Source organism: Panulirus ornatus, chromosome 40 (assembly GCF_036320965.1).
Source record: "Panulirus ornatus isolate Po-2019 chromosome 40, ASM3632096v1, whole genome shotgun sequence".
Taxonomy (NCBI): domain Eukaryota; kingdom Metazoa; phylum Arthropoda; class Malacostraca; order Decapoda; family Palinuridae; genus Panulirus; species Panulirus ornatus.
In genome coordinates, this window is record NC_092263.1 from 6,072,394 (window position 1) to 6,092,078 (window position 19,685).

General features: G+C 39.8%; 1 protein-coding gene across 1 annotated transcript in view; it reads left to right on the plus strand.

Moving 5' to 3' along the window:
• LOC139761332 (monocarboxylate transporter 9-like) overlaps nucleotides 1-19,685 on the plus strand; it is a 247,853-nt gene that overhangs the window by 222,340 nt on the left and 5,828 nt on the right. The gene's annotated exons all lie outside the window — the stretch shown is intronic.

A 19,685-nucleotide genomic window follows, 5' to 3' on the forward strand; every position in this document is an offset into this window, starting at 1 on the left:
ATATAATATAATATATATATATATATATATATATATATATATATATATATATATATATATATATATATATATATATATATATATATATATATATATATATATATATTCCTGGGGATAGGGGAGAAAGAATACTTTACACGCATTCCTCACGTGTAATAGAAGGCGACTAAAGGGGACGGGAGCGGGGGGCCAGAAACCTCCCCTCCTTGTATTTGACTTTCTAAAACGGGAAACAAAAATAGGAGTCACACGGGGAATGCTCATCCTCCTCGAAGGCTCATATTGGGGTGTCTAAATGCGTGTGGATGTAACCAAGACGAGAAAAAAGGAGAGATAGGTAGTATGTTTGAGGAAAGGAACCTGGATGTTTTGGCTCTGAGTGAAACGAAGCTCAAGGGTAAAGGGAAGAGTGGTTTCGGAATGTCTTGGGAGTAAAGTCTGGGGTTAGTGAGAGGATAAGAGCAAGGGAATGAGTGGCACTACTCTTGAAACAGGAGTAGCGGGAGTATGTGATAGAGTGTAAGAAAGTAAATTCTAGATTGATATGGGTAAAACTGAAAGCTGATGGAGAGAGATGGGTGATTATTGGTGCATATGCACCTGGGCATGAGAAGAAATATCATGAGAGACAAGTGTTTTGGGAGGAGCTAAATGAGTGTGTTACTGGTTTTCATGCACGAGACCGGGTTATAGTGATGGATGATTTGAATGCAAAGGTGAGTAATGTGGCAGTTGAGGGAATAATTGGTATACATGTGGTGTTCAGTGTTGTAAATGGAAATGGTGAAGAGCTTGTAGATTTATGTGCTGAAAAAGGACTAGTGATTAGGAATACCTGGTTTAAAAAGCGATATATACATAAGTATACGTATGTAAGTACGAGAGATGGCCAGAGAGTTATTGGATCACGGGTTAATTGATAGGTGCGCGAGAGTCTTTTCGATGTTAATGTGCTGAGAGGTGCAACTGGAGGGATGTCTGATCATTATCTTGTGGAGGCGAAGGTGAGGATTTGTAGGGGTTTTCAGAAAAGAAGAGAGAATATTGGGGTGAAGAGAGTGGTGAGAGTAAGTGAGCTTGGGAAGGAGACTTGTGTGAGGAAGTGCCAGGAGAGACTGAGTACATAATGGATAAAGGTGAGAACAAAGGAGGGAAGGGGCGTGGGGGAGGAATGGGATGTATTTAGGGAAGCAGTGATGGCTTACGCAAAAGATGCTTGTGGCATGAGAAGTGTCTGAGGTGGGTTGATCAGAAAGGGTAGTGAGTGGTGGGGAGAAGTAAGACTATTATTGAAAAGAGAAGAGAGTGGCATTTGGACGATTTTTGCAGGGAAAAAAATGCAAATGAGTGGGAGATGTTTAAAAGAAAGAGGCAGGAGGTCAAGAGAAAGGTGCAAGAGGTGAATAAGAGGGCAAATGAGAGTTGGGGTGAGAGAGTATCGTTAAATTTTAGGGAGAATAAAAAGATGTTTTGGAAGGAGGTAAATAACGTGCGTAAGACAAGGGAGCAAATGGGAACTTCAGTGAAGGTTGCAAATGGGGAGGTGATAACAAGTAGTGGTGATGTGAGAAGGAGATGGTGTGAGTATTTTGAAGGTTTGTTGAATGTGTTTGATGATAGAGTGGCAGATATAGAGTGTTTTGGTCAAGGTGTTGAACAAAGTGAGAGGGTTAGGGAAAATGATTTGATAAGCAGAGAAGAGGTGGTAAAAGCTTTGCGGAAGATGAAAGCCGGCAAAGCAGCAGATTTGGATGGTATTGCAGTGGAAGTTTTTAAAAAAGGGGGTGACTGTATTGTTGACTGGTTGGTAAGGTTATTCAATGTATATATGACTCATGGTGAGGTGCCTGAGGATTGGCGGAATGCTTCCATATTGCCATTGTAGAAAGGCAAAGGGGATAAGAGTGAGTGCTCAAATTACAGAGGTATAAGTTTGTTGAGTATTCCTGGTAAATTATACGGGAGGGTATTGATTGAGAGGGTGAAGGCATGTTCAGAGCATCAGATTGGGGAAGAGTAGTGTGGTTTTAGAAGAGGTAGAGGATGTGTGGATCAGGTTTTTGCTTTGCGGAATGTATGTGAGAAATACTTAGAAAAGCAAATGGATTTGTATGTAGCATTTATGGATCTGGAGAACGCATATTATAGAGTTGATAGAGATGCTCTGTGGAAGGTATTAAGAATATATGGTGTGGGAGGCAACTTGCTAGAAGCAGTGAAAAGTTTTTATCGGAGATGTAAGGCATGTGTACGAGTAGGAAGAGAGGAAAGTGATTGGTTCTCAGTGAATGTAGGTTTGCGGCAGGGGCGTGTGATGTCTCCATGGTTGTTTAATTTGTTTATGGATGGGGCTGTTAGGGAGGTGAATGCAAGAGTTTTGGAAAGAGGGGCAAGTATGAAGTCTGTTGTGGATGAGAGAGCTTGGGAAGTGAGTCAGTTATTGTTCGCTGATGATACAACGCTGGTGGCTGATTCATGTGAGAAACTGCAGAAGCTGGTGACTGAGTTTGTTAAAGTGTGTGAAAAAAGAAAGTTAAGAGTAAATGTGAATAAGAGCAAGGTTATTAGGCACAGTAGGGTTAAGGGTCAAGTCAATTGGGAGGTAAGTGTGAATGGAGAAAAACTGGAGAAAGTAAAGTGTTTTAGATATCTGGGAGTGGATCTTACAGCGGATGGAACAATCGGTGCGGAAGTGAATCATAGGGTGGGGGAGGGGGCGAATATTCTGGGAGCCTTGAAGAATTTTTGGAAGACGAGAACATTATCTCGGAAAGCAAAAATGGGTATGTTTGAAGGAATAGTGGTTCCAACAATGTTATATGGTTGCGAGGCGTGGGCTATGGATAGAGTAGTGCGCAGGAGGGTGGATGTGCTGGAAATGAGATGTTTGAGGACAATATGTGGTGCGAGGTGGTTTGATCGAGTAAGTAATGTAAGGGTAAGAGAGATGTGTAGAAATAAAAAGAGCGTGGTTGAGATAGCAGAAGAGGGTGTTTTGAAATGGTTTGGTCACATGGAGAGAATGAGTGAGGAAAGATTGACCAAGAGAATAGATTTCTCAGAGGTGGAGGGAACGAGAAGTGGGAGACCAAATTGGAGGTGGAAAGATGGAGTGAAAAAGATTTTGAGTGATCGAGGCCTTAACATGCAGGAGGGTGTAAGGCGTGCAAGGAACAGAGTGAATTGGAACGATATGGTATACCGGGGTCGAACCAGGGTATTTGAAGCGTCTGGGGTAAACCATGGAAAGTTGTGTGGGACCTGGATGTGGAAAGGGAGCTGTGGTTTCGGTGCATTATTACATGACGGGTAGAGACTGAGTGTGAACGAACTGGGCCTTTGTTGGCTTTTCCTAGCGTTATCTCGCACATATGAGGGGGGAAGGGGTGGTTATTCCACGTGTGGCTGGGACGCGATGAGAATAAGTAAAGGCAAACAGTATGAATTATGTACATGTGTATATATGTATATGTCTGTGTGTGTTTATGTATGTGTACATTGAGATGTATAGGTATGTATATTTGCGTGTGTGGACGTGTATGTATATACATGTGTATGTGGCTGGGTTGGACCATTCTTTCGTCTGTTTCCTTGCGCTACCTCGCTAACGCTGGAGACAGCGACAAAGCAAAATAAATATATATAAAATATATATATATATCTTTTCTTTCATACTATTCGCCATTTCCCGCATTAGCGAGGTAGCACTAAGAACACAGGAGTGGGCCTTTGAAGGAATATTCTCACCTGGCCCCCTTATCCGTTCCTTCTTTTGGAAAATTAGAAAAAAATATATATATGTATGAATATATATATATATATATATATATATATATATATATATATATATATATATATATATATATATATATATATATATATATATACATATATATATATATATATATATATATATATATATGCCACAAGCATCTTTTGCAGAGGCCATCACTGCTTCCCTAAATACATCCTATTCCTACCCCACTCCCCTTACCTCCTTTGTTCTCACCTTTTTCCATTCTGTACTTTTTCGTGGTACCTCCTCACACGATTCTCCTTCCCAAGCTCACTTACTCTCACCACTCTTTTCACGCGAACATTCTCTCTTCTTTTCTGGAAACCTCTACAAATCTTCACCTTCGCCTCTACAAGATATTGATTAGACATCCCTCAAGTTGTACCTTTCAGCACATTAACATCCAAAAGTCTCTCTTTCGCGCGTCTATCAATTAATACGTAAAGCAATAATTCTCTTTGGCCATCTCTCCTACTTACATACGTATACTTATTTATATATCTCTTTTTAAAGCAGGTATTCCCAATCACCAGTCTTTTTTCAGCGCAGAAATATACAAGCTTTTCACCGTTTCCATTTACAACACTGAACACCCTATGTACACCAATTATTCCCTCAACTGCCACATTACTCACCTTTGCATTCAAATCACACATCATTATAACTCGGTCTCGCGCATCAAAACTACTAACACACTCACTCAGCTGCTCCCAAAACAATTGCCTCCCATGATTTTTTTTTTTCTCATGCCCAGGTGCATATGCACCAATAATCACCCATGTCTTTCGATCCACTTTCAGTTTTACCCACAGCGATCTAGAGTTTATTTTCTTACACTCTGTCATATACTCCCATCACTCCTGTTTCAGGAGTAGTGCTACTCATTCCCTTGCTCTTGTCCTCTCACCAACCCCTGACTGAAAGGGAAAACAGAAGAAGGAGTCATGCGGCGAGTGCTCATCCTCCTCGAAGGCTCATAGTGGGGTGTAAAAATGTGTGTAAATGTAACCAGGATAAGAAAAAAGGGGAGATAGGTAGTATGTTTGAGGGATGGAAAGAGATGGGTGCTTGCTGTAAACAATAAATGTGGTCATGAGAAGAAAGACCATGAGAAGAAAGTATATGAGGCAAGTGTTCTGGGAGCAGCTGAGTGAGTGTGTTAGCAGCTTTGATGCACGAGACCGTGTTAAAGTGATGGGAGATTTGAATGCAAAGGTGAGTAATGTGGCAGTTGAGGGTATGATTAGCGTACATGAGGTGTTCAGTGTTTTAAATGAAAATGGTTAAGAGCTTGTGGATTTCTGTGTTGATAAAGGACTGGTGATTGGGAATACCTGCTTTAAAAAGTGTGATATAGATAAGTATACGTATGTGAGAAGGAGAGATCGCCAGAGGTCGTTATTGGATTACGTGTTGATTGATAGGCTTGTGAAAGAGTGACTTTTGGAAGTTAATATCCTGAGAGGGACAGCTGGAAGGATGTCTGATCACTATCTTGTGGAGAGGAAGGAGAAGATTTGTAGAGGTTTCCAGAAAGGTAGAGAGAATATTGGGGAGAAGAGAGTGGTGAGAGTAAGTGAGCTTGCAAAGGAGACTTGTGTGAGGAAGAACCAGAAGAGATTGAGTCTAGAATGACAAAAGGTGAGAGAAAATGATGTAAGGAGAGTGGGGGAGGCATGGGATGTATCTAGGGAAGCAGTGATGGCTTGTGCAAAACATGCTTGTGGCAGTGAATGGTGGGATGTAAAGATATTATTAGTGAAAGAGAAGAGAGGCGTTTGGACGATGTTTACAGGGAAGTAGTGGAAATCGCTGGGAGATGTATCAAGGAAAGCGGAAGGAGGTCAAGAGAAAGTTGCAAGAGGTGAAAAAGAAGGCAAGTGAAAGTTGTGGTATGAGAGTGTCATTAAAATTTAGGGAGAATAAAAGGATAATATGGAAGTGGGTAAATATAGTGCGTAAGACAAGAGAATAAATGCGAACATGTGAAGGGGGAAGTGGAGAGGTGATGACAATTAGTATTGAAGATGGAGTGTTTATTTTGAAGGTTTATTGAATGTGTTTGATGATAGATTGGAAAATATAGGGTGTTTTGGTAGGGATGGTGTGCGAACCGAGAGGGTCAGGAAAAATAGTTTGGTAAACCGAGAAGAGGTAGTGGAAGTTTTGCGGAAGATGAAGGCCGGGAAGTCGGTGGGTTTGGATGGTATTGCAGTGCAATTTATTAAATAAGGAGGTGACTGTGTTGTTGATTGGTTGATAAGGATATTCAATATATGTACGGATCATAGTGAAGTGCCTGAGAATTGGCGGAATGCATGCATAGTGCCATTGTGTAAAGGCAAAATGGATAAAGGTGAGTGTTCAAATTTCAAAGGCAAAAGTTTGTTGAGCATTCCTCGAAAATTATATGGGAGGGTATTGATTGAGAGGGTAAAGGCATGTTCAGAGTATTTGATTAGGGAAGAGCAGTGTGGTTTCAGAAATGGTAGAGGACGTGGGGATTAGGTGTTTGCTTTGAAGAATATATGTGAGAAATACTTAAAAAAACAGATGGATTTGTTTGTGGCATTTATGGATCTGGAGAAAGCATATGATAGAGTTGATAGAGATGTTGTTTTCGAAGATTTTAAGAGTACATGGTGTGGGAGGTAAGTTGCCAGAAACAGTGAATGTAAGGTATGTAAAGTATGTGTACGAGTAGAAAGGAAAGTGATTGGATCCCATTGAATGTCGGTTTGCGGCAGGGGTGCGTAATGTCTCCATGGCTGTTTATTTTGTTAATGGATGGGGTGGTTAGGGAGGTTAATGCAAGAATTTTAGAGAGAGGGGCAGGTATACGGTCTGTTGTGGATTAGAGGATTTGGGAGGTGAGTCAGTTGTTGTTCGCTGATAATACAGTGCTGGTGGCTAATTCAGGTGACAAACTGCAGAAGTTAGTGACTGAGTTTGGTAAAGTGTCTGAAAGAAGAATCCTGGGGGTAAATGTGCATAAGATCAAGGTTATTAGGTTCAGTAGATTTGAGGGACAAGTCAATTGGAATGTAAGCTTGATTGGAGAAAAACGGGAGTAAGTGAAGTGTTTTAGATATCTGGGAGTGGATTTAGCAGCGGATGGGGCAATGGAGGTAGAAGTGAGCCACAGGTTGGGGGAGGGGGCAAAGGTTCTGGGAGCGTTGAAAAATATGCTGAAGGCGATTACTTTATGTCAAAGAGCAAAAATGGGTATGTTTGAGGTAATAGTGGTTCCAACAATGTTATATAGTTGTACGTTATGAGCTATAGATAGGGTTGTGAGGAGAAGGGTGGATATGTTGGAAATGAAATGTTTGAGGATAATATGTGGTGTGAGCTGGTTTGATCGTTTAAATAATGAATATTGAAAGGCATGTGGTAATAAAAAGAGAGAGCAGAAGAGTGTGTTGAAATGGTTCGGTCACATGGAGAGAATGATTGAGGAAAGATTGGCAGAAAGGATATATGTATTAGATGTAGAGGGAAGAAGGAGAAGCGAGAGACCAGATGGGAGATGGAAGGATGGAGTGAATAAGATTTTGAGGGGTCGGGGCCTGAATGTAAAGGAGGGTAAAAGGCGTGCAAGGAATAGAGTGACTTGGAACGATGTGGTATACCGGGGTCGACTTGCTATCAATGGATTGAACTAAGGTATATGAAACGTCTGGGGTAAACCAGGAAAAGGTCTGGGGGCCTGGATGTGGAAAGGGAGCTGTGGTTTCATTGCATTACATGTGATAGGGAGAGACTGGGTGTGAACTAATGTGGCCTTTTTTGTCTTTCCTAGCCTTACCTCGCTAGGGGTGGGGGCCAGTGGTGGGATGCTATTTCACGTGTGGCGGGATAGCGATGAGAATGGATGAAGGCAGCAATTATGAATATATATATATACATGTATATATGTATATGTCTATTCATGTATACGTATGTATATCTTATGAATATATATGTATATGCGCGCCTGTGATAGTTTATGTACATACTTGTGTATGTGGATGGGTTGGACCATTCCTGGTTTGTTTCCTTGCGCTTTTTTGCTAACGCGGGAGACCGTGATGGTGATAATAGTAATAAAAAAAAAGAAGAATATATATATATATATATATATATATATATATATATATATATATATATATATATATATATATATATATATATGTATATTGGAAAGGATCACAATTTTGCGCGTGATCAAGATATTCCTATGAGTCCACGGGAAAGTGAAAAACGATAAATTCCCGAGTGCACTTTCGTGTAATATTCACATCATCAGGGGAGACACAAGAAAAAAATATAACAGTCAGTTGATATACATCGAAGAGACGAAGCTAGGACGCCATTTGGTAAACATGCAATTGTCCAAGACAGAAAACGAGCGTTCATAAAATTATCATCTTACAAATTTTATCAACAATAAAGTTATCTAATTTGTATAGACCATCACTAATATTAAGATTATAATTCTTTGTGTATTTGATAATAGAAGATTCAATGATATTTCTCGTGGTAATAGAGTTAGAGTTAATAACTGAGATGACATTACTCCAGTCAATACAATGATCATAGTTTTTAACGTGATTAAACAAGGCATTTGATTCTTGTCTTGTTCTTATACTATATTTATGTTGCTTACGTCTAACAGAAAGATCCTTACCAGTCTGCCCAACATAAAATTTATCACAATTTCCATATGGCACTTTATAAATGCAACCAGGAGAATTTTCTGGTGAATTCCTGATTAAGATATTCTTTATAGTATTACTGTTGCTGAAGGCAACATTTACATTAAAGGATTTAAGCAACATGGGAAGTAAAGTAAAATTATTATCAAAAGGAAGAACTAAAAGATTGTTGGTGTCAGTGGGAGGTTTGGGCTCAACTCTATAAAATGATTTCTTTGCTAACTTAAGGATTTATCAATGAAAGATCTAAGGTACTTTAACTTAGATCTGATAGAATATATCTTCTCAAAGTCATCATCAATAAACTCTGGACTGCAAATTCGTAATGCCCTACGGAACATAGATTGAAATGATGATAGTCTAACTCTGTCATGTTGAGATGAGTAATAATGAATATATGAGCACACATTGGTAGGTTTTCTGTATATGCTAAACTTAAACTTGTTTCCTTGCCTATGGATCATCTAATCTAAAAACGGTAACATGCCATTATTTTTATTTTCTACAGTAAATTTGATGGAAGGTACTAAATTGTTAAGTAAGGGGAGAAATATTTGTAAATTTTCACTTGTTGGCCAAGCACAAAGAACATCATCTACATACCTAAATCAAATTACATTAGAAGGTAAGATATCCTTTAGTAATTTTGTTTAAAAAAAATTCTACATAAAGATTACTTAGTGCAGGTGAAAGAAGGTTACCCGCTGCCATACCAAATTTTTAAGAATAGTAATCTCCATTTAATTGAGATACATAGTCTTAAATACACAATTTTATCAGTTCACTGAAAACAGACTTTGAAACAGGTAAATGAATATAATCTAAGACATCAAACAAATATTCTAAAAGGTCATAACTGGAACTTTTGTGAAAAGTGAGGAAAAATCAAAGCTAATTAGTTTGAAATCAAAATTAACATTGATATTGTTTAGCTTGTTGACTAAATCTACATTGCTCATGATATTAGAATTTGATATCGTATCCACTAACGTAATTTGGTTTAGGTATGTAGATGATGTTCTCTGTGTTAGGCAACAAATGAAATTTTATGTTTATGTTTAGCATATAGAGAAAACCTATCAATATATGCTCATAATCCATTATTACCCATCCCAACATGACAATTTTGAATATCATCATTTCAATCTATGTCCCTTAGAGCTTTACGTGTTTGCAGTCCAGAGTTTATTGATGATGAGGTTGAGAAGATATCTTCTATTGGATCTAAGTTAAAGTACCCTGATCTTTCATTGATAAATCACTTAAGATAGCAAAGAAATCATTTTATAGAGTTGAGCCCCAACCTCCTATTCACACCAAAAATGTTTTAGTTCTCCCTTTTGAAAATAGTTTTACTTTACTTCCCATGTTGCTTAAATCCTTTAATGTAAATGTTGCCTTCAGCAACAATAATACTATAAAGAATATCTTAATCAGGAACTCACCAGAAAATTCTCGTGGGAGCATCTATAAAGTGCCACGTAGAAATTGTGATAAGTTTTATGTTGGGCAGACTAGTAAGGATCTTTCTGTTAGACGTAAGCAACATAAACATATCATAAAAAAGGTACAGAAATCAAATGTCTTGTTTAATCACATTAAAAATTATGATCATTGTACTGACTGGAGTAATGCCATCTCAGTTATTACCTCTAACTCTATTTCCACGAGAAATATCATTGAATCTTCTATCATTAAATACACAAAGAACTCTAAACTTAGATAACTTTATTGTTGACAAAATTTGTAAAATGATAAGTTTATGATATGCTCGTTGTCTCTCTTGGACAATCGCATGTTTACCAAATGGTGTCCTAGCTACGTCTCTTCGTTGTATATCAACTGACTTATATTTCTCTCTTGTGTCTCCCTTTATGATATGATTATTACACGAAAGTGCACTCGTATTTCATTTTCCCACTGGACTCATAGGAATATATATATATATATATATATATATATATATATATATATATATATATATATATATATATATATATATATATATATATATATATATAATAATAATAATAATAATGAATATATATATACATATATAGTTTATTCTTTTCTTTATACTCTGTCGCTTTCTCCCGCGTTAGCCAGGTAGCGCAAGAAAACAAACGAGAAAATGGCCCAACCCACCCACATACACATGTATATACATACATACGTACATATGAATACCTATACATCTCAACGTATACATATGTATACACGCACAGACATATACATATATACACATGTACATAATTCATACTGTCTGCCCTTATTCATTCCCGTCGCCATCCCGCCACATATGAAATAACAACCCCCTCCCTCGCATGTGCAAGAGGTAGCGCTAGGAAAAGACAATAAAGGCCACATTCGTTCACACTCAGTCTCTAGATGTCATGTATAATGCACCGAAACTACAGCTCCCTTTCCACATCCAGGCCCCACAAAACTTTCCATGGTTTACCCAGACACTTCACATGCTCTGGTTCAATCCACTGACAGCACGTCGACCCTAGTATACCACATCGTTCCAATTCTCTCTATTCCTCGCACGCCTTTCACCCTCCTGCATGTTCAGGCCTCGATCACTCAAAATCTTTTGCACTCCATCTTTCCACCTCCAATTTGGTCTCCCACTTCTCCTCGTTCCCACCACCTCTTGGTCAATCTTTCCTCACTCATTCTCTCCATGTGACCAAACCATTCCAAGCCACCCTCTTCTGCTCTCTCAACCACACTCTTTTTATTACCACACATCTCTCTTACACTTTCATTACTTGCTCGATCAAACCACTTCATACCACATATTGTCCTCAAACTTCTCATTTCCAGCACATCCACCCTCCTCCGCACAACTCCATCTATAGCCCACGCCTCGCAACCACATAAAATTGTTGGGACAACTATTATTTCAGATATAGGCATTTTTGTTTTCCTAAAATAACGTTCTTGATTTCCACACATTCTTCAACGCTCCCAGATCTTTCGCCCCCCTCCCCCACCCTATGATTCACTTCCGCTTCCATGGTTCCATCCGCTACCAAATCCACTCCCAGATATCTAAAACACTTCACTTCCTCCAGTTTTTCTCCATTCAAACTTTCCTTCCTGTTGACTTATCCCCCAACCCTGCTGTACTTAATAACCTCCCCATGCATTCCTCACATGTCGTAGGAGACGAAAGGGGACGGGACCGGGGGGCTAGAAACCCTCCCCTCTTCGTATTTGACTTTTTAAAAGGGGAAACAGAAGAAGGAGTCACGCGGGGAGTGCTCATCCTCCTCGAAGGATCAGGGTGGGGTGCCTAAATGTGTGTGGATGTAACCAAGATGAGAAAAAAGGAGAGATAGGTAGTGTGTTTGAGGAAAGGATCCTGGATGTTTTGGCTCTGACTGAAACGAAGCTCAAGGGTAAAGGGGAAGAGTGATTTGGTAATGTCTTGGGAGCAAAGCCAGGGGTTACTGTGAGGACAAGAGCAAGGGAAGCAGTAGCATTACTCCTGAAACAGGAGTAGTGGGAGTATTTGATAGAGTGTAAGAAAGTAAACTCTAGATTGATATGTGTAAAACTGAAAGTGGATGGAGAGAGATGGGTGATTATTGGTGCATGTGCACCTGAGCTGAGAAGAAAGATCATGAGAGGCAAGTGTTTTGGGAGCAGCTGAGTGAGTGTGTTAGCAGTTTTAATGCACAAGACTGGGTTATAGAGATGGGTGATTTGAATGCAAAGGTGAGTAATGTGGCAGTTGAGGGAATAATTGGTGTACATGGGGTGTTAAGTATTGTAAATGGAAATGGTGAAGAGCTTGTAGATTTATATGTTAAAAAGGACTGGTGATTGGGAATACCTGGTTTAAAAAGAGAGATATACATAAGTATACATATGTAAGTAGAAGAGATGGCCAGAGAGCGTTATTAGATTACATGTTAATTGATAGGCGCGCAAAAGAGACACTTTTGGATGTTAATGTGCTGAGAGGTGCAACTGGAGGGATGTCTGATCATTATCTTGTGGAGGTGAAAGTCATGATTTGTTGAGGTTTTCAAAAAAGAAGAGAGAATGTTGGGGTAAAGAGAGTGGTGAGAGTAAGTGAGCTTGGGAGGGAGACTTGTGTGAGGAAGTACCAAGAGAGACTGAGTACAGAATGGAAAAATGTGAGAACAAAGGATATAAGGGGAGTGGGGGAGGGAGGAATGGGATGTATTTAGGGAAGAAGTGATGGCTTGCGCTAAAGATGCTTGTGGCATGAGAAGCGTGGAAGGTGAGCAGATTAGAAAGGGTAGTAAGTGGTGGGATGGAAGAGAAGAGAGAGGCATTTGGCCGATTTTTGCAGGGAAATAATGGAAATGATTGGGAGATGTATAAAAGAAAGAGGCATGAGGTCAAGAGAAAGGTGGAAGAGGTGAAAAAGAGGGCAAATGAGAGTTGGGGTGAGAGAGTATCATCAAATCTTAGGGAGAATAAAAAGATGTTTTGGAAGGAGGTTAAAAAGTGCCTAAGACAAGGGAACAAATGGGAACTTCAGTGAAGGGGGATAATAGGGAGGTGATAACAAATAGTGGTAATGGGAGAAGGAGATGGAGTGAGTATTTTGAGGGTTTGTTGAATGTGTTTGGTCATAGAGTGGCAGATATACGGGGTTTTGGTCGAGGTGGTGTGCAAAGTGAGAGGGTTAGGAAGAATGATTTGGTAATACAGAGAAGAGGTAGTAAAAGCATTGCGGAAGATGAAAGCCGGCAAGGCAGCGGGTTTGGATGGTATTGCAGTGGAACTTATTAAAGAAGTGGGTGACTGTGTTGTTGAATGGTTGGAAAGGTTATTTAATGTATGTATGATTCATGGTGAGGTGCCTGAGGATTGGCGGAATGCTTGCATAGTGCCATTGTAAAACGGCAATGGGGATAAAAGTGAGTGCTCAAATTATATATTGGTATAAGTTTGTTTAGTGTTCCTGAGATATTATATGGGAGGGTATTGATTGAGAGGGTGAAGACACGTACAGAGCATCACATTGGGGAAGAGCAGTGTGGTTTCAGAAGTGGTAGGGGATGTGTGGATCAGGTGTTTCCTTTGAGATATGTATGTGAGAAATACTTAGGAAAGCAAATGGGTTTGTATGTAACATATATGGATCTGGAGAAGGCATATGATAGAGCTGATAGAGATGCTCTGTGGAAGGTACTAAGGATATATGGTGTGGGAGGCAAGTTGTTCGAAGCAGTGAAATGTTTTTATCAAGGATGTAAGGTATGTGTAAGGTATGTAAGATATGTGAAGGGAAAGAGTAAAGTGATTGGTTCTCAGTGAATGTAGGACTGCGGAAGGGGTATGTGATGTCTCAATGGTTGTTTGATTTGTTTATAGATGGGGTTGTTAGGGAGGTGAATGCAAGAGTTTTGGAAAGAGGGGCAAGTATGCAGTCTGTTGTGGATGAGAGAGCTTGGGAAGTCAGTCAGTTGCTCTTCGCTGATGATGCATTGCTGATGGCTGATTCGGGTGCGAAACTGCAGAAGTTGGTGACTGAGTTTGGTAAAAGGTGTGAAAGAATAAAGCTGAGAGTAAATGTGAATAAAAGCAAGGTTATTAGGTACAGTAGGATTGAGGGACAAGTCAATTGGGAGGTACGTTTCACTGGAGAAAAACTGGAGGAAGTGAAGTGTTTTACATATCTGGGAGTGTATTTGGTAGCGGATGGAACCATGGAAGCGTTACCGAATCATAGGGTGGCGAGGAGGCGAAAGTTCTGGGAGCGTTGAAGAATGTGTGGAAGTCGAGGACATTATCTCAGAAAGCAAACCTGAGTATGTTTGAAGGAGTAGTGGTTCCGAAAATGTTATATGGTTGCGAGGCGTGGGCTATGGATAGAGTTGTGCGGAGTGGGTGGATGTGCTAGAAATGAGATGTTTAAGGACAATATGTGGTGTGAGGTGGCTTGATCTGAGCCACACTCTTTTTATTACCACTCATCTCTCTTACCCTTTTTATTACTTAATCGATCGAACCATCTCACACCACATATTGTCCTCAAACATCTCATTTTTAGCACATCCACCCTCCTCCTCACAGCTCTATCTATAGCCCACGCCTCGCAGCCATATAACATTGTTGGAACCACTATTACTTCAAACATACTCATTTTTTCGTTCCAAAATATCATTCTCAACTTAAACACTTTTTTCAATGCCCTCAGAACTTTCACGCCCTCCCTCACCCGTTGATTCGCTTATGGTTCCATGGTTCCATCCGCTACCAAATACACTCCGAGATATATAAACACTTCACTTCCTCCAGTTTTTCTCCATTGAAATGTACCTCCCAATTGAATTGTCCCTCAACCTTACTGTACCTAATAACCTTGCTCTTATTCACATTTACTCTCAGCTTTCTTCTCTCACATACTTGACCAAACTCAGTCACCAGCTATTGCAGCTTCTGACCCGAATCAGCCATCAGCTCTGTATCATCAGCGAACAACAACTGACTCACTTCCCAAGCTTTCTCATCCACAAGATACTGCATACTTGCCCCTTTCCAGAACTCTTGCATTCACCTCCCTAACAACCCCATCCATAGATGAATTAAACAACTATGGCGACATCGCGCAGCCCTACTGTATATGTTTGTGTGTGTATATATATGTGTACATTGAAATGTATAGGTATGTATATTTGCGTGTGTGGACGTGTATGTATATACATGTGTATGTGGATGGGTTGGGCCAGTCTTTCGTCTGTTTCCTTGCGCAAACTCGCTAACGCGGGAGACAGCGACAAAGCAAAATGAATAGATAAATATGAATGTGTGGAAGTCGAGAACATTATCTCGGAAAGCAAAAATGGGTATGTTTGAGGGAATAGTAGTTCCAACAATGTTGTATGGTTGCGAGGCGTGGACTATGGATAGAGTTGTGCGCAGGAGGATGGATGTGCTGGAAATGAGATGTTTGAGGACAATGTGTGGTGTGAGGTGGTTTGATCGCGTAAGTAACGTAAGGGTAAGAGAGATGTGTGGAAATAAAAAGAGCGTGGTTGAGAGAGCAGAAGAGGGTGCTTTGAAATGGTTTGGTCACATGGAGAGCATGAGTGAGGAAAGATTGACCAAGAGGATATACGTGTCGGAGGTGGAGGGAACGAGGAGAAGAGGGAGACCAAATTGGAGGTGGAAAGATGGAGTGAAAAAGATTTTGTGTGCTCGGGGCCTGAACATGCAGGAGGGTGAAAGGAGGGCAAGGAATAGAGTGAATTGGAGCGATGTGGTATACCGGGGTTGACGTGCTGTCAGTGGATTGAATCAAGGCATGTGAAGCGTCTGGGGTAAACCATGGAAAGCTGTGTAAGTATGTATATTTGCGTGTGTGGACGTATATATATAAATGTGTATGGGGGTGGGTTGGGCCATTTCTTTCGTCTGTTTCCTTGCGCAACCTCGCAAACGCGGGAGACAGCGACAAAGCAAAAAAAAAAAAAAAAAAAAAAAATGAATGGAATATATATATATATATATATATATATATATATATATATATATATATATATATATATATATATATATATATAATATATATATATATATATATATATATATATATATATATATATATATATATATATATATATATATATATATATATACATATATATATATATATATATATATATATATATATATATATATATATATATATATATATATATATATATATATTATTATTATTATTATTATTTTTATTATACTTTGTCGCTGTCTCCCGCGTTTGCGAGGTAGCGCAAGGAAACAGACGAAAGAAATGGCCCAACCCCCCCATACACATGTATATACATACGTCCACACACGCAAATATACATACCTACACAGCTTTCCATGGTTTACCCCAGACGCTTCACATGCCTTGATTCAATCCACTGACAGCACGTCAACCCCGGTATACCACATCGCTCCAATTCACTCTATTCCTTGCCCTCCTTTCACCCTCCTGCATGTTCAGGCCCCGATCACACAAAATCTTTTTCACTCCATCTTTCCACCTCCAATTTGGCCTCCCTCTTCTCCTCGTTCCCTCCACCTCCGACACATATATCCTCTTGGTCAATCTTTCCTCACTCATTCTCTCCATGTGCCCAAACCACTTCAAAACACCCTCTTCTGCTCTCTCAACCACGCTCTTTTTATTTCCACACATCTCTCTTACCCTTACGTTACTCACTCGATCAAACCACCTCACACCACACAGTGTCCTCAAACATCTCATTTCCAGCACATCCATCCTCCTGCGCACAACTCTATCCATAGCCCACGCCTCGCAACCATACAACATTGTTGGAACCACTATTCCTTCAAACATACCCATTTTTGCTTTCCGAGATAATGTTCTCGACTTCCACACATTCTTCAAGGCCCCCAGAATTTTCGCCCCCTCCCCCACCCTATGATCCACTTCCGCTTCCATGGTTCCATCCGCTGCCAGATCCACTCCCAGATATCTAAAACACTTCACTTCCTCCAGTTTTTCTCCATTCAAACTCACCTCCCAATTGACTTGACCCTCAACCCTACTGTACCTAATAACCTTGCTCTTATTCACATTTACTCTTAACTTTCTTCTTCCACACACTTTACCAAACTCAGTCACCAGCTTCTGCAGTTTCTCACATGAATCAGCCACCAGCGCTGTATCATCAGCGAACAACAACTGACTCACTTCCCAAGCTCTCTCATCCCCAACAGACTTCATACTTGCCCCTCTTTCCAAAACTCTTGCATTTACCTCCCTAACAACCCCATCCATAAACAAATTAAACAACCATGGAGACATCACACACCCCTGCCGCAAACCTACATTCACTGAGAACCAATCACTTTCCTCTCTTCCTACACGTACACATGCCTTACATCCTCGATAAAAACTTTTCACTGCTTCTAACAACTTTCCTCCCACACCATATATTCTTAATACCTTCCACAGAGCATCTCTATCAACTCTATCATATGCCTTCTCCAGATCCATAAATGCTACATACAAATCCATTTGCTTTTCTAAGTATTTCTCACATACATTCTTCAAAGCAAACACCTGATCCACACATCCTCTACCACTTCTGAAACCACACTGCTCTTCCCCGATCTGATGCTCTGTACATGCCTTCACCCTCTCAATCAATACCCTCCCATATAATTTACCAGGAATACTCAACAAACTTATACCTCTGTAATTTGAGCACTCACTCTTATCCCCTTTGCCTTTGTACAATGGCACTATGCACGCATTCCGCCAATCCTCAGGCACCTCATCATGAGTCATACATACATTAAATAACCTTACCAACCATCCACAATACAGTCACCCCCTTTTTTAATAAATTCCACTGCAATACCATCCAAACCTGCTGCCTTGCCGGCTTTCATCTTCCGCAAAGCTTTCACTACCTCTTCTCTGTTTACCAAATCATTTTCCCTAACCCTCTCATTTTGCACACCACCTCGACCAAAACACCCTATATCTGCCACTCTATCATCAAACACATTCAACAAACCTTCAAAATACTCACTCCATCTCCTTCTCACATCACCACTACTTGTTATCACCTCCCCATTTGCGCCCTTCACTGAAGTTCCCATTTGCTCCCTTGTCTTACGCACTTTATTTACCTCCTTCCAGAACATCTTTTTATTCTCTCTAAAATTTAATGATACTCTCTCACCCCAACTCTCATTTGCCCTTTTTTTCACCTCTTGCACCTTTCTCTTGACCTCCTGTCTCTTTCTTTTATACATCTCCCACTCAATTGCATTTTTTCCCTGCAAAAATCGTCCAAATGCCTCTCTCTTCTCTTTCACTAATACTCTTACTTCTTCATCCCACCACTCACTACCCTTTCTAATCAACTCACCTCCCACTTTTCTCATGCCACAAGCATCTTTTGCGCAATCCATCACTGATTCCCTAAATACATCCCATTCCTCCCCCACTCCCCTTACTTCCATTGTTCTCACCTTTTTCCATTCTGTACTCAGTCTCTCCTGGTACTTCCTCACACAGGTCTCCTTCCCAAGCTCACTTACTCTCACCACCCTCTTCACCCCAACATTCACTCTTCTTTTCTGAAAACCTATACAAATCTTCACCTTAGCCTCCACAAGATAATGATCAGACATCCCTCTAGTTGCACCTCTCAGCACAGTAACATCCAAAAGTCTCTCTTTCGCACGCCTGTCAATTAACACGTAATCCAATAACGCTCTCTGGCCATCTCTCCTACTTACATAAGTATACTTATGTATATCTCGCTTTTTAAACCAGGTATTCCCAATCATCAGTCCTTTTTCAGCACATAAATCTACAAGCTCTTCACCATTTCCATTTACAACACTGAACACCCCATGTATACCAATTATTCCCTCAACTGCCACATTACTCACCTTTGCATTCAAATCACCCATCACTATAACCCGGTCTCGTGCATCAAAACCACTAACACACTCATTCAGCTGCTCCCAAAACACTTGCCTCTCATGATCTTTCTTCTCATGCCCTGGTGCATATGCACCAATAATCACCCACCTCTCTCCATCAACTTTCAGTTTTACCCATATTAATCGAGAATTTACTTTCTTACATTCTATCACATACTCCCACAACTCCTGTTTCAGGAGTATTGCTACTCCTTCCCTTGCTCTTGTCCTCTCACTAATCCCTGACTTTACTCCCCAGACATTCCCAAACCACTCTTCCCCTTTACCCTTGAGCTTCGTTTCACTCAGAGCCAAAACATCCAGGTTCCTTTCCTCAAACATACTACCTATCTCTCCTTTTTTCACATCTTGGTTACATCCACACACACACATATATATATATATATATATATATATATATATATATATATATATATATATATATATATATATATATATATATATATATATATATATATATATATTTCATTAGGAGTATCTTTTTGGTAACGAACTTCCGAAGTAACTTTTCCGATATTAAAAGTAGTGTAGGTTTTTGTTGTGGGAGCCTTTAGAAAGGTCTTTGGTAACCCTTTGTCATACGAATATTAGCCTTGGGTTAGTTAGAGGGTAAAACAGATATTCGTATCATTAATCTGGTTTTAATTCTCTAGTTTTAAGAATATAAATTGGAGCTAAGTCTTTTCTTCCGTAAAAGATTAATTTCAAATTTTATGATTTTCATT